General features: G+C 50.9%; 1 protein-coding gene and 1 long non-coding RNA gene across 7 annotated transcripts in view; one reads left to right on the top strand and one right to left on the bottom strand.

Annotated features, from left to right (window-relative positions):
- Window positions 1-15,487, bottom strand: part of PKNOX2 (PBX/knotted 1 homeobox 2) — a 245,771-nt gene that overhangs the window by 146,528 nt on the left and 83,756 nt on the right. The gene's annotated exons all lie outside the window — the stretch shown is intronic.
- LOC140850224 (uncharacterized) lies at window positions 10,357-13,218 on the top strand. Of its 2 annotated transcripts, XR_012132918.1 has the most exons (4): window positions 10,357-10,496; window positions 10,690-10,859; window positions 11,200-11,348; window positions 12,064-13,218. It is a non-coding gene; the product is annotated as an uncharacterized lncRNA (long non-coding RNA). The 2 variants fall into 2 exon arrangements; XR_012132917.1 differs by having other exon boundaries at window positions 11,200-13,218.

Below are 15,487 nucleotides of genomic sequence, written 5' to 3' on the forward strand. Positions count from 1 at the left end.
TTTGGGGTCTGTACCAGATCACTGAACACTGCTGGAGAAAAATGACACAAATTTGATGACTAGGCTCGCTACAAACATGACCACAAATCTCACTCAACACTGTCAGAAAAAACCTACTACACTTCCCTAGAAAATTCAATTTCCCAATCTCTGGGGAAACGAGCATACTTCCCTCTCTCCTCAAGTCTCCAACATTACCCCAAGCTCCATTCTCAGCTGATGACCTTGCCATGTATTTCATAGAGAAAATAGATTTCTGTAAGATGAGAACTACCTCATCTTCCCATCAACAAGGCTTTTATTGTATCTGCATCAAAACCAAAACACTCTGCCCACACCAGCCCCAGTCCCAATGGGAAAACAGTGCTGGCTCCTGTCCAAGGTCAACACCTTCCCTGGGCTCTGACCCCATTCTCCTGTGCTGTTTCAAGGACCTTTTTTTTCCAGCTCTTCTACTTCTTGCATTATCATTTTCTCCCTCTTTATGAGGCCATTTCCATTGGCCTACAAATATACCTCCTTTAAATAAATGCTCCCTTGGCCCCACTCCCTCCTCCACTTTCTGCCTCTTTTCGAGCCCCCCTTCATAACAAATCTATTCCAAGAAGTCTTCTAAACTCACTGTCTCCATTTCCAATAAAGCCCACTCCAGTCCACTCCACTGACGGCCAGTTACCAATATTAGTAACGACTGTATCTTGCCAGCGTAAATGGCCAATTCTCTGTCCTCATCTTCATCTCCCAGCAGCATTTGGTACAGTTAGCTAATCGTTCCTTCTCAAAAAAACTTTCTTCTCCAGGTGCTGGGACACCTCGCTCACCTGGTTTTTCTCATACTTCACTGGCACTCCTCAGATGCCTTTGCTGGCGTTTCCTGAGAACACAGGAGTGGCTTTAGCACTCCTCACTTCTGCATCCTCTCTCTCTGTGTGATCTCACCTGGTCCTATAGCTTTAAATATCTTCCTTCACACTCAGGTCTCTCAGACTTACATCTCCAGCTGTATCTTCCCCTAGATCCCAGACATCTATAATCACCTGTCTACTCAACATCTCTATTTTGGTGTCTAAAAGGCGTCCTAGATTTAGCATATTCAAAAAGATATCTTTTCAGTTCCCTCCTCAAAGCTGCGCACCCACTCCTGCCAAGCCTCCCCCACCTCTCCACTCACTTGCTAGAAATCTGTGTCAGTCTTAATTCCTCCCTTTCCTTCAGCCACAGCCGATTCATCAGGAAGTCCTCTCAGCTTTACTCCCATAGTGAATGGGAGTAGAACCATCTGAATCCGACCTCCTTCCTCTGTCTTTTAGCTCCATGGCTAAGACCAAGTCAACAGTGCCTCCCATCAGGCGCCCCTGACCCCACAAAGCAGCTGGAGGGATCTTTCTACAGAAAGCTGCCTCCCTCCCCCAGCCTGAGCCTTCTAGTGACTCCCTACTGCATGTGGAGTGAGGTCCCAAGGCTCACGCAGGGCCTCCCCAAACCCTTGGAATGGCCCCTGTCTGCCTGTCTGATCTCATTTCTCTTCATTCTCCCTCTCATCTAATTCCCAGGCACATGGGTTCAAGCCCACCCTTTTAAGTTTTCTCTTGCTTTTCCTTTTGCTGGAGACGTTCTTTCCTTCTACCCATATGTGGCTGCCACATTCTCGACCACCAGATTTCCGTACAGCACCCCATCCTCAGAGAGCCTTCCCAGCACCAGCCTAGGCATTGTCCCAAGTACCCTACTTTATCTTCGTCACAACACATTCATCAGGATCCCACATGTTTTATTTCCCTACTGGCCTTCCTCGTTCATTCATTCTCCCGGCATACCCAGAACAGGCAGAGCCTGAACAGCAGGGGCTCTGTCTTGCTCAGCAATATTCCCTGCACCTGCAGCAAGGCCTTGAGCACAGCAGGTACTTAATGTTTGCTGACTGACTGCCTAAACAAAGCAATCTGTGGCTAGACATGGGGACAGAGGGAATTCTGAGACCCACACAGAGGTAGTGAGGACACAGGAATGAGACGTGAGCTCTGTGAGGGCAGGTACTGCTGACTCACCTTTGCCCAGGACTGGACCTGCAGCCATGCCCAGTTCATAGCCAGTGCATAGTACATACATGGGACATGTGGCATTTTGGAGTTGGGTGTTCTCTTAGCACCTTTGATTTACCTTCCACCTGAGGCAAGATTTTCTGCTTACTCTAACATCCCTGCCAGGTGATCTTCCCTGAGCCTTGTGGCTTCCAGCCCTGAGACCATCCTCCTCTCTGCAGACTGCTCCTGTTGCCCCCACTGTGCTCCTTGATGGCACACCCTTGGTGCTGTGGCTGCCACACAGCTTGTTCTCTTATTTATTACAAGGTTTTTTTTTTTTAAGGCCATAGTTTTGCAAGCAGCCCTCCTATGTGAACTGGCAGAGCTCCAGCACGGCAGAGGTGGCTGAGCCCCACTGGGCATGACTCCCTTCTGCGCTCTCCTGGGGGAATATGGCCCTCCCTGGGAGCTAGGACACCTTATCGACTGCTGGTAAACTTCCCTCACCCTTCAGGGGCAATTGCTCCCTTCCCCAGGTCATGGAAGACCGTGGAAGGTCATGGGAGGCCTTGTGGTACCGTGGTTAGGAAAGTGGACTCTGGGGAAGATCTGGATTCTGTGATCATGGGCATGTTATTTGAGTTCTCTGAGTCTCATCTGTAAAGTGGGGATAATAATAATACTTAGCTCACAGAATTCATATAGAAGTAAACAAAATAGTAAATGGAAAGTGTTTAGCATAGCTCTGGACATGGAGCAAGCACAGAATCAGTGAGAACTGTCATTGATACTGGGTCTGCCAATTCTACCCTTTGGCCCCAGAGCCACCACTGTTAGGAGCAAGAAGCTTCTCATTTGGCCTCACCCTGGTCCTACTCAGAATATCCAAGATTCTTACTTTGCTGGTTCCTAGCCCACATGACTGCCCATGTCACAAGGAAAAGTTCCCAAAGGGTATAAGCCACACTGCATCCTCTTGAATTGCACAGCCCAACAAATGGTTCAATACTTACGCAAAGCTTTCTTGATCATGGAAAAAATTCCAAAAAATCTATAGAATGTTAGAGCTGAAAGGACACTGCCCTCCCCCAACCCCCCAAATCATCTAGTCTCACCTTCTCATAAGGAAACTGTCACCCACAACAGCCCACAGGCCACCTAGGGGCAGCTGGGTCTAGAACTCAGGCCCCCTAACTCAGGAAGGCTCACTCCCCACCTCTCCTCATTCTCAAATTCTCTTTCACTGTAGAAAAATACTGTACAAAACACCAGACCATGAGGCATGTTACACCAAAAGGTCTCTCCACTTAGGCTAAAGGTGAGAAATGTGTTCTTTGCTCCAGTTTTCCTCACCTTTTAGGGAAAAGTCTCCAGGACAGAGGGCAGCTCAGTGCCAAGAAGACAGGGGGCTGAGACCCTGACCGCTACCGCCGCCTCCCACGCTCCCCTCCTCTCTTTCTCCTATTTGCCCCCCACCCCCCGCCATCCTCTGGCATTCTCCCCTTTTCTCATTTCGCCTGGGCTGCCTGCCTTTTCGGCTGTTTGCTCAGAAGCTGGGCTCTGTTTGCTGAGCCGTTATTCATTTTCATATTACCTGGGATATTTTCAGCTGCTCCTCAGGGTTTTTAGGAGAATTTCAAGTGGTGAGAAGCAACGTGGGCTGCAAAGGCAAACATGCATCCATGACCTCGAGCCTCACCCAGGGAATTTGTTCATCTTCTCAGCTGCCCCCCTGCAGGCCGCAGCCACTGTCTCCTGGCCTGACTCATGGGCTTTCACTGTGGGCTTCTGGGGAGCAGGGCATGCTTTTAGGCAAGCAGTCTCCAAGTTTTCTCAAATCTAAGACTGAAGCAGCAGGCTGGCTTGCTTAGGCTCTTAGGTGATGGGCCAATGACATATAGGCCTTTGGCTCTGCCTACCCGTACATTACGTTATTTAATGCTTATGTCATTTAATGCTCACATCAACCCTGAGAGGGGTTCCATCATCCTGGTTGTACAATGGAAATGGCAGAGACACAGAGTCTAAATGACTTGCCAAGGTCACGTGACCGAGATATGGGCCACCATGATTCAACCACGACCTTCTGACTTTATATTCTTCGTTCCTTTGCCTGTGACCAGGGTTTAGCAGGAGTCCTCTACATTATGGAGGGCACCGGAGGGAAGGCACCAAAGGACACAGGGCCGGCAGTGTATCTGTCACAGGGGGTGGGCACCAGCGGCACCCCCAACAGCATGCTGGGCCCCTCCATGGCTCTACCTGGAGTCAGCTTGTTTCTGAGCAGTGTGGGTTGGCAAGTCAGGAACAGGCCCTGGGCCCACCGAGGAGGTGTTTCATTTATGGGCCTGGTGGGATTTTTTTCTTGAAAAAGTCATCGAGTTGCTGCTGTCCTTCCCTTAATGCTGTTCTTTTTATGGCGGGATAGACATTGAGGGACTAGGTAGGACTGAAGCCAGAGTTGTCTTGGGGGCAGAAACTGGGGGACCCCTGGAAACCACATGCCTGGTGCGTGCTCTGAGATGGAGGGTCTGCCTGGTGAATAAATACTGACTGAGTGAGTGGAGACAGGAGTGGGGCTACCTCGGTTGCACAATGACTTGGGAAGGACGTAGGGACTCGGAAGCAGCAGTGCAAATGATGGGAGATGGTCCATTCAAGAAAGAAGGGTATAGAACACCTATCTGGGCAGCATTCAGCATTGGAGGAGTCCAGAAAGACATTATAAGTCTCTCTGTAGAAAGAACATAGTAATAAAAGCCTATTTTCTAAAAGCAGGGCAAACGGGCCAAGTTGGACTTGCAGAACTAACCAGGTCCCTAAAATCTCCCTGAGGAGGAAAACCAAAATATACCCTAGAGCCTGGGGGAACCCAGTCTGAGGGTACAACCTGTGGCCCCTGCTGTGAGGAGAGTTTGGTAGGGTGTGGAACAGCAGAGTTATTCAGCCCTCCTCATTTCAAACCCCTAGACAGGGTCCTCAGCCCCTGCAAAGAGCACAGAAATCAAGTCACCAAGAACCTTCTGTTTCATTCCCAAGGCAACCAAGGCTCAGCCCCTGATCCCAGCCAAGTAAGAGCCCAACACCCCTGCAGAGCCCCTCACACAGGGCCTCCCAAGTCAGACATCACCCTCCCCAAACAGACCCACATCCACATACCCAAGCGCAGGAAGGAGAAGTCATGACATGCATGCTTCCTCTCACCACCCTATCCTGGGAGACATGAAATGCAGAGACATCGAGGAACATGCCTGGGAAGGTGAGCTGGGGGCCGGGTGCCACTTGTAATTTTTTCCTCAGTGGACTTACAAGCTAGGAGGCCACACTAGCTTTCCAGACGAAGAGTGACAAGTGGCTAACTACAGATTTTTTTTCCAGGGCTTTAGGTGTCCACTTATTACTTTCTGCTGCATGCACCAACCCACGAGAGTCTGGGCCAGAAGAGAATGGAGATTTTGAGCTTGGGAACCCACGCTGAATGATGCCAGCCATGGGCACAATTAGAGAAGGTATCCAATAGAGGTAAAAGGCTACACTAAAACAGATACTGATCTCCAAGGCTTCAGCCCTAAGTCTGGGCCCTTGAGATCACACACGGGGAAGTACGTCACGGCAGGGTCAGCTGTCTCCACAAGAGGCCACTCGCCTAGCTGCAGAAACATGACTGGAGTCCAGAAGAAAAGAATGCTGCCGTCATTCACCTGGCTTTCAGGGTCTCTCCCAGGGGGTCTGGCGCTAGTTACAATCTGATTTGCAAAGCAGTGATAAACCCATAGGAATCGATAAATCCAGGGACACTTAGTTATTTAAATACTAGCCACGAGTCGGAGGAGGAGGAGCTTCTCTGAAAGATGGAGTCCTTAAGACAGCCAGAAAGATTGCTTCCTGGGGAAAGGGAGTGGGCAGAGGTAATGGCAGAGTCTTCTGAAGCTGTCAGAATTCTCACCTCCATCACCTGTCTTGTTTATGGTGGAAATCTGAGTGCCAACAACAAGGCCCAGCATGTAGGAAACACTCGGTAAATATTTGTCAAATGAATGCATGCACGAACCCCAGTCTCTCGGAAACGATTTGCTACTGTTCCCTAAGCCAGTCCTTTGTGGAAGCTCATGATAACTCCAAGGACCATCACTGTGCCTTCCACCCCAAAATGTAAAAAATGACCAACATCTAAATGTCCTGGCATCCTCTTGAATGCACACTACCGACTGCATTTGTAAAGGCTTAGACTACCCCTACCCCTATCTTGCTGAAGTGAGTTTCATGTCTCATTTCTGCACTCACTCTTGGCCACACACTGGAGAGTAGACACTGCCTGCCTCCATCAACCAAATGCACACAAGAAACAAACGGCCAAGGGGCCAAGGGAGCTTTGGCTTGGGGGACTTAGTAGCCCCTCTACAAGTGTTAGCGGGCAGGCTGGACTCCCCAGGCCTGGCATTAACTGTAACCCATGTGCTAGGATTACCAAATGGAATTAAAGACATGCCAAATTAAAGTTACTTTTTCTAATAAATATTTTGCATAGGATGTGTTTATAATGGCATTAATTATTTATGCGGCCATATAGAAAGAACATAAATATAAAGAGAGAGATCAGACAGTTCCTGTAGGAGAAATAAAGTGAAAATTTCCATCAGGATGATGAATACTTGCAGTCTGACTTTGGGGCTGGGGCTGGGGGAAGCGGAGAGAGAGGGACATCTTGAGAACAAATCTGACAAGCGTTATGGAGGCTTTTGAGGGAGGAATATGTTAAAAATGAAAGTGAGTACAGAAAGTTTAAATATTTAATACCTGCATTAATTCTGATTCACACTTTATTTTTCAGATTAAAAATTTACAAGAATTCCCATCTCTTTCATCTTTCTCCTCCCATGAGGCACTGTGTGGTCACCATTCCAGGGACCACCTTCAGGAGCACGTGTGGGTAAAATGGGGACATGAGGAGAGTAGACCCCCATACTGCCAGGCCCCCCCCACCCCAGGCATGCGCCCCAGCTACATCTCTCTGGCACCAGCATGACTGTTGGGACTAAAGCCACTTCTTGGCCTCAGCTCTCCCCAGAGAGGGCCACAGAATTCTCAGGGATAACACAGCCAAGTTGTGGGTATAAAGTGCTTGCCCGAGTCCAGACCTTGCGGTCAGAGAAGAAATATCAGCACTGAATTGATTTCTCCTTGAAACAAGAGATTTTTGTCACACAGCCCAGATCCCCCTGCCCGCCAGGAGCTTTTGTTCCAAGGCCTGCCAAGTCAGCTCTATATGCTTTAAATAATGTCACTGCTCCAGAGCTAATGTGGAGGCAGGGAAGTCATAACTTCCTGAAGGTCCGTGGAGGGAACAGCATTAGGGCATCACTCCCACATCCCTGCTAACCCCTGCTCCTACCCCTGGCCCTAGCCCAGCATTAGGCTAGTAGGCTAACGCTCCTCAAAACACACTTCTGCATTCCTTCACATAATAACAAATGCCTTTAAAAAGCACTTTCCCACATCGCATTTGACCCCACAGTTCCATGAAGTCGTCAAGTTGCTATTATCAGCCTTCACTGGACTCACAGGAAACTCGGGTTTCAAGAGGTCACGTGACAGGCCCAAGGCCCCTCCCTATTCCGAATTATGATATGACTCTTCCCACTGGTGCGATGCAGCTTTGCCATAATACGATTCTCCAGGACTGGACGCAGAAGGGAACAGGGAAACGGTGGGGAGATGCTTTGGGACCCTGTTGCCTGACTTCAGAGAGGCAGGTGTACGCGGCAGCCCATTTTCAGAGCCTGGGCAGACTGACTGCCCTCTGCTCACCTGGAGGGTCCCCTGGGCCTTGCTCCTGTTTTCCTTCTGACACTCTCAGTGACCCATAGGCCAGAGACCCTCAGGGGACAGTTGTTGACAAAGTTGTCCCAAAGTCCCACTCTGACCCTCTGGGCTTCAAATGATCAGACACTAACGTGGCCATTTTCCCCTTCTTTCTCCCAGCACTCCAGCTCCTTCCCCATCACTCACCACACAGTCCTGAACAGAAGGCTCTCATAAATAGTGCTGATTAGCTCCTTGTTCTAATCAGGCCTCTGCTCAGACAGTTCCCTACCCCCAGGCCCGCTTCGCCTCTTGCACCTTCTGATCCACGAAGTGCCTCTACATTATGGGAACACACGCACCATGCACGCACGCACACTCTCCCTCTATTGGAAAGCTGAGCAGGAAACCCTGCCTGTGGCAGGGATCGGGCACTGAAAGATGTTGGGGTTGTTTGTTTTCTTTCTTCCAGATACCTGCTGGAGTAGGGCCAGCCCTAAAATGGATGAGCAGAACTAGACAGCACCCCAGCTCACTGTCTGCAGAGCAGAAGCCCTCGAAGTGGTTCCTTCTTCTCTCATGTTATTCAAACAGCTTCCTCCTGCAACAGCGAGGAAGGAGGACCCAGCCAGGGAGAGGACACATGGCCGAGCTCAAAAGTACCAGCTCAGAGAGAGCTCCTCTCCCACCAAGCCTGGAGGACAAGCACGCCTCCTGCCATTCGCTCCACATAAGGGCGTATCCGGGGACAGGAGGTTGGAGGTAGATTGGCATGGGTGCTGCAGCGCCCATACCACATGTGGCGACAAGTTTGGGAGACCATTTGATGGAGTTTCAGAAGTCTACCTACCCTCCCACCTTCAGTAGCTGTGAAATTTTCAGATGATGGAAGGGGGAATGGAGCTAGCAGGAAAGAAGGTAATTTATGAGTTTGCTGATCAGGGTTCATGCTGTGGCTGATGACAGAAACAGACACAGCAACAGCGATTGCAGTGCTGACACCTTGCAGGGGTAAAACTCCTTTCTCCCAAGGCTCTAAATGGACTCTTTCTCACCTACACACAAATCCAAGGAGATCAGCAATCTTAGGGGTCTGCAGAAGGCACACGCCTAAGATTCTAGCAAATCACAGGCATTCTTGTTTTTCTTATTTCCTCCTAGGCGACACAAATGAGTTAAAACCTAGGTCAAGAGTAGGAAGAAAGCACAGAGGCCTCTCCGGACCCCCAAATCTTATATAGATTGGTTTTGCTTCCAGGAGAAGAGGGCCTCACGGGTGGAAGCTTGGCAAGAAATCCTGTGGCCGCAAGCACGAAATGAGAGGCACCCAAGGGCAGGGTCCAGGGTCTGTGCAGCCACCAAAAAGGAAGTAAGGAGAAAACGCTCTCCTCTTAGTGGGAAGAGCTCTTGGCAAACTGAAATGGGATTCTCTTTAGTCATAAACCTACTTTTATTTTTCAAAGGATGTTTTCCAAAGAGAGAATACCCTCTTCCCCACCCAACCCCTCTGAAAAAGCAGGCCTGTCTTGTGGTCTCTCTCTTAAAAGCATTTCACTTGGGGGAGGGTTGAAAGGCTCAAGAGTAAAGAAATCACAATTGTTAAATGCCCTCAAAACCGAAGACATACACCCACCTCAGAGTCATTCTCCTGGAAATGAGCTAAAGCAGAAAAAGCAGGACTTGACTGGGGGTGGGGGGAAGGGGACTAGCTGTGTGACCTTGGACAAGTCACCTAGTTTATCCCAGCCTCAGTTTTCTCCCATCCAAAATACCTCACTGGAGGTTTAATTCTGCTATGCTAGTGCTTACTGAGTTCCTCGTGCATGCCAGCCATCATCACATTTATCATGTCATTTGATTCTCACAGAACCCATGAAAAAGGAAGTAACTATTCCTCCCTTCTGGGAGATGGGACTCTGGCTGGAGGGCAGAGGTGGCCTGCCTATTATGGGCAGAGCTCTGGTCCACTCTGCAGCTGGGACGGAGCCCAGGGCTTCTGCCCCATGGCCTGCTCACTCTCCACTGCACCGTGGTCTCCTGACGGGCAGGTGAGGTCATGTACGTGCAGAGTGACAGAGACCTCAGGCCCCAAGTCCAAGGTAGCTGAGTTGCATTTCAAGGTACCTGGGGAAGGAGCTCCAGCAGGGCCGCAGTTTCTGAGCTAAGCAGTGAGCTCAGCCAGGGAGGGGAGAGAGGAAGTGATGCCCTCTGCCCAGGAATGGGGGTGTTATGTTCCCACACCACCCCCACCCCCAGTCCATTTCCCCCAGCCTCCATTCCTTATCCAGAAGACAGGTCAAGGTCCCCAGTAACTCCTGGTCCTCATCTTCTCCTCTTAGGACTCTTCACTTCTGAAAACATCAGGCGTGGGTGGCACCACCTACTTGGGTTCAGGGAGTTTATTCCTACAGGGCTAGAGAAAGATGACCATTGCCACCCTCTAAAATGGGGCGAGGGCTGATTATAACCCCGCCTTCCCCTAAGGTCTCTGGGGGCGGGGCTAATGGGAATCGAAGGTCTGGGTGCAGAGACGGAGGCCAGTAAAACTCCCTCCCGGCCCTTATACACCCTTCCAGGACTTTCTCCTCCCAGCTCCGAGCCCAGCCCAGGCAGCTGTTGTCCAGATCCAGACAAAGACCTGACGCTTCTTCCAACCAGGCTGAGTGGAAGGTCTGTGGATGCACAGGGGTGGGGGTGGGGGGACCAGAAGGAGGGGCAAGGGAGAGCCGGGCCGGAAGAGAGCCTGCGGGTCTTGTCCTCCAGTCCACGCCCTTTGTGCAGAGGCAAGACAGGAGATAGCCACTTTCTGTGGGGCTCAGTCTGGCCCTCGGGCTGCCTCTCCCCCTCCCGCTTTGCTCCTCAGCCACATGCCCTTGGGCTGAGCTAAGTCCAGAACCCGGCTGAGTAGGGGAATTGTTCTGAGAAAGTGGCCCGGTGGCTGGTTGCTATGGAAACCGACATACCACAGTGCTGACCCCGGAGAGGTTTAGCTCCCCCAGCAGGATGCCAGCAGCTGGACTGCAGCTGTTACACGTAAGTGGGGGCTGGAGCCTCCCCCAGCAGTCCCCGCTGTTTGCCTAAACTAGTCCGGGCAGCAGATCCCCTCCGTGTGCTCCCACCCCCAAATCCTCCTACAGCCAGGAAGGGAGCAGCGGGGGCTGCCCAGGCAGGAAGGGTGGCTGGGGAGCAGGCGTGACTCTAGAGAGAGGCGGTCTCCTTTATGCAGCATGGTGCAGCCTTGAAGAGTAGTGCGATATCCTCCTCACTGCATCTCTGGGGAAACCGAGGCCCAGAGAAAAAGAGGAAGAGGTGCCCAGTCCACACAGGCAGGGTGGGACAGAGCTCTGCCTTTGACCCACCCTGCTGCACTCAGGCTCACTGTGGAGCCGGTCAGACTGGAAGCCCTGAAGGGCATCACTCCTGGATACAAGTTTGGGGCACGAGAAGGCATCGTTGGCTGAACAAAACAAGCACCCAACAATTGATCAAAGCAACATAAGATACACAAAGAAGAAAAGATGAGTGAGTTGGGGAGCAGCTGGGGACACTGGGAAAGGGAGACAGAGAGGCAGAGAAAGTTAGAGGAGAGAGGGATGGGAATGTGCCAGGAGAGGGGAGGTTCTGGGCCTGTCCTACCTGAACAAAGCCTCTGCCACCCAGTAATGACGGCACCACAGAGGAGGGGGCAGAGGGGGAGGGAGCATGAAAACAGGTTTCAGGGAGGCATCTCCTGCCCTCATGCAATGCCTTGAGTTCCCCAAGCAGCCTAAAGCAAGCACAGCAACCTGCCCCCCCCGTGTAGTGTGAAGCTGTAAGACGCAGACCAGGCTAATCTGCATGAGCCTCTAAGTAAACACCCTGGGCCAGAAGAGAGGTGGCTCTGCCCGACACCCTATCAGCCAGCCATCCTTGCTGCAGCCCAAACACAAGCTTCTTTCATTCCCCCTGTATGGCGGCCTCATCCCAGTTTGTTCTGACCCTCTTCCCCCCACTGGAAGGTCACTTGGGCCTGCTGCCCCCTCCTCTTCCCTTCCTTTCCTAGGACTGGGTCGAGGCGCCTTTTGAGCAGGTGGCTCCATCTCTCCCACAGGGTTGTCTCACTGCTCCTAATGAATTAACACCCTTTTTCATACTCTCCCCCCTCCGAGTCCACACTCAAATAGTTGGTGGCAGGTGACTGGAGGGCTGCTCTGCATCCTCCCGCCCTTTGGAGCTGCCAGGAAGTTGTTCTCTTTAGGAACACTTTGCTCCACAGACACAGGAAGCCGGGAAACAGCTCAGAATGTGCCAACACGATTACTCTCCAGAACTGAAGACCGGGCTCTGCAATAGGTCAGCAGCTTGCTTCTGCACTTACCACCTTTTAAACAAAACTCTGGCATCTCAGGGGAGTAAGTTCCATTGTGTTTGCAGATTCGACCAGGGTGGCATCAGAGCTAATGTCCTGCTCCTCTGACTTAGCTCTCTGCCTCCTGTTTAAGACCAGCCAGTCAGTTAGCTTGACTTGGGGGGGAGCCGCTCTGGCCATGAGGAGCCTGAAGCCTGCCCCTGGCCAGCCAGGTCATCAAAAGGCACTTGTTGAGCAGCTGACCCTATGCCAGGCCCTGTGGGTGTGGTGGTAAGGAGGGGGCATGTGGAAGAAGCCTCAGGCAAGGATCCCTATCTGGAAGAAGTTTGTAGTCTTAATGGACGACAAGACTGACCTACCACATGAAATAGAGCAAATAGGCGCTCAGCGCCAGAGCACCCTGCGTGCTGATGCAATGGTTGCTGAGGTACTGTGCTCTTAGGGAGAGGAGAGGTCCACAGGAGAGTACTCCCCATTTCTTGAAGGCAAGCACAAGCCCTCACTTGGCAGTGATGGATCTTTCAGCAAACAGGGTGGGGAGTGTGAAACCAGGTCTATGAAACCCTCCCAGTGGGGAGACTCCCTCAGAGCTTCCTGCTAGCCTTCCTCTCTGGAAAAGACAGACACACATGTACCTGACTCCAGTGAGCAGAAACATCCCATCCTGACAGCAGCCCTTCTAAGATGAACCACTTTGGGACTTGGTCACATCCCACTGAATAACGAGTTGCATTTACAGTGTCCACACCACTACCTCATTTAAATCCCTACCACCTCCTGTGACATGGGTGGGGATGATTATTCCCATGTTGCAAGTGAGGATAAAAGAGGCCCAGGGAAAGGAGATGCTGATCTGAGGCCTGAAGCTGAAAGCAACAGGCCAGAACTCTCCCAGGCCTTCCGTTGTGGGCCGGGGCCCTTTCCCCCGCCGTGTCCCTGCTTCTCACAGGGCCCGGCACATGGTAGTTGGTCAGTAGACATCTCTCATTCCGCAGGGAGACATAAAGTTGCCCCGAAGGCCCCAGCAAGCCCTCTTCAGTTGGGTCTGCGTGTGTGGTGCTGGGGGTAACAGAGGAAAAGCCAGAGTCTGCATGAGTGATCAGCTTCCAGGGGCAAGGTCACCCCCCAAGTGCCAAGCTGCCATCTTAAAGAGATGGTGGCAAAGGAAACTGAACTAATTTTAGTTAACTTCTGAAGGATCCTCAAACTCCCAACCTACATGAGCAGCAAATATCTTCCCAATAAGAAAAACCCAGAAATTGGAGTAGGTAAGTGGGTGAGAGAATGGGGAGGAGTTGGCATCGTGAGCAGAGAGCAGGTCATGAGGTGAGGAGTAGAGGAGGTGAGTGGGCACACAACGCACCAGGCCAGACAGGCCTCCAGCCAGGCTTCCCGAGCAGGGCCCATGGCCAGATGCTGGCCAGTCTCTGGAGCAGGGGAAAGTGGGCCTTCCCAGGGTCCTGAGAGGAGGAGATACTAAGTTTGCAAAGGTCAAAGGGTAAAGCAGGAGAATCCACAGGACCAGGCACACAGTGCGGAAGCAGATGCCCAGGAGTGTGGTGCACCAGGGCAGGAGGGCCAGGGTACAACAAAGGCACCTCAGGTGCCCTATGGAAAGAGACCAAACTCCTGGTACACACACAGTGGTTTGGAACCAGAGGCACAAGCTGGGACAAAAAGGTTACTTTATTGCTCACTTATAACAGAATTTTAAAAATTATTGTTGATAGAGATTTTAGGGACTACTTTGTATGTGTCCTGGCTCAGTGTCTAAAACACAGTAGGTGCCCCCAAAATGCTTATTGAATGAATGAATGAATGGAGAGAAGCAGGATTCTGAAACCTGTAACTGATACTCATAATGATGTGCTGAGACCCTAAGATCCCAATGGACCTTCAGGACCATCCAGGAGTAAACTGCTCTGTACACTTGTTAACTGCCTTTTAGGGTTGTGTTTAAAAACAAGTGCTCTGATCATGGTAACTTATCATGCCTCAGAACTCAATCCGATTCTTTTTGATCACCCTACACGGAGTTCCTAGTATGTGCCAGATGCTGTAGAAGTACTTCCCTACCCCTTCCATCCAGAGCATGATGAATTAGGGTTTGTGCTTCCACAGCTCTGCCGTGGCAGGAGCTCCTCTGGCCCCGGGGTGGGGGCATGTTCTCTGCATCCCCTGGGACCCCAAACAGTTTCTGGTTTGGGTTGAAGAGGACCTGGATGACCCCCTCCTGCCTGGCCCTCCCACATCAGCCAGAGTCCTCCACCCCCTGGAAGCCTGAGGAGGCAGAAGGGAGGGGTGTGGGCCGCCATGATGCTTCTCTCCCCTGCCATTTCCTCCTGGCTCCCACACTGGCCCTGTTTTTCAGACCTCTAGTAATAAAAACAAGCCAATAAAATGAACATGAAAATATATTCATTAGGATTTATAATGCTCATTAAAACTGCCTGTGTACGAAAGCATGACTTAGCTTCATATAAGTGGGAAAAAAATGCAAATTATACTGCATGCAAAGAAGATATTTCCCTAATCGTCCAATCAAATGCCAGCCCAATTATCTGTGGCCAACCCAATGGGTTAAAATTATACTCTCTCTCCTTGGACACAGTGAGGCGCCTGAAAGTGTTTCATTTTAATAAAAATGAAATCTGGACCCTGCAGAAAACCAGCTTCACTAATGACGTGTTTACACAGAGAAAGACAATTTCTAGTTAATGGTGATTACTACCGAGAACAAATTAAACTTCCCGGAGTATATGGGTTAGAGATAATGGGAAAGGGGAAAAAAAAGTTATAGTTTTAGTGTGTGCGTGGTGGCATGGGGGGACAGGGTGGTAGAGGAAGAGAGAAGCCAAGGAAACTTCAGGGGGAAGTTGAGATGTGGGGATGCTCGGGTGGCTGCAGGGGGCAGCTTGGGAGGCTGGCTCGGAGCTCTCAGAACCCGAGGGCTGGCCACCTTATCCAGGCAGGGCCTCAATCTCTCTGCAAGCTCAAACCCCCAAGATCTGCCACTCTCTCCTTGGGAAGGCAGGTAACCAACTCCAATCATAACCTTGCCTACCCTCTGTGAAGTCCTTACCATCTGGTGGGCACTGTGCTAAAATGGTATCCCTTTTTATCCTGACCTGTGGGGTACTATTACCATCATCTACTGCCTCATCTTTACAGTAAGGAAACTGAGGTCAAGAGATGCTACCTAACTGCCTAGTGAGTGAAGAAGTGTCTGGTTCCAAAGCCCATGCTCCTAGCCATTGGTCTACACTGCCTTGCTAGAATTAATATGGAGCCCTTTACTGTAGGTTTCCTTCAG

Source organism: Manis javanica, chromosome 6 (genome assembly GCF_040802235.1).
Source record: "Manis javanica isolate MJ-LG chromosome 6, MJ_LKY, whole genome shotgun sequence".
Taxonomy (NCBI): Eukaryota; Metazoa; Chordata; class Mammalia; order Pholidota; family Manidae; genus Manis; species Manis javanica.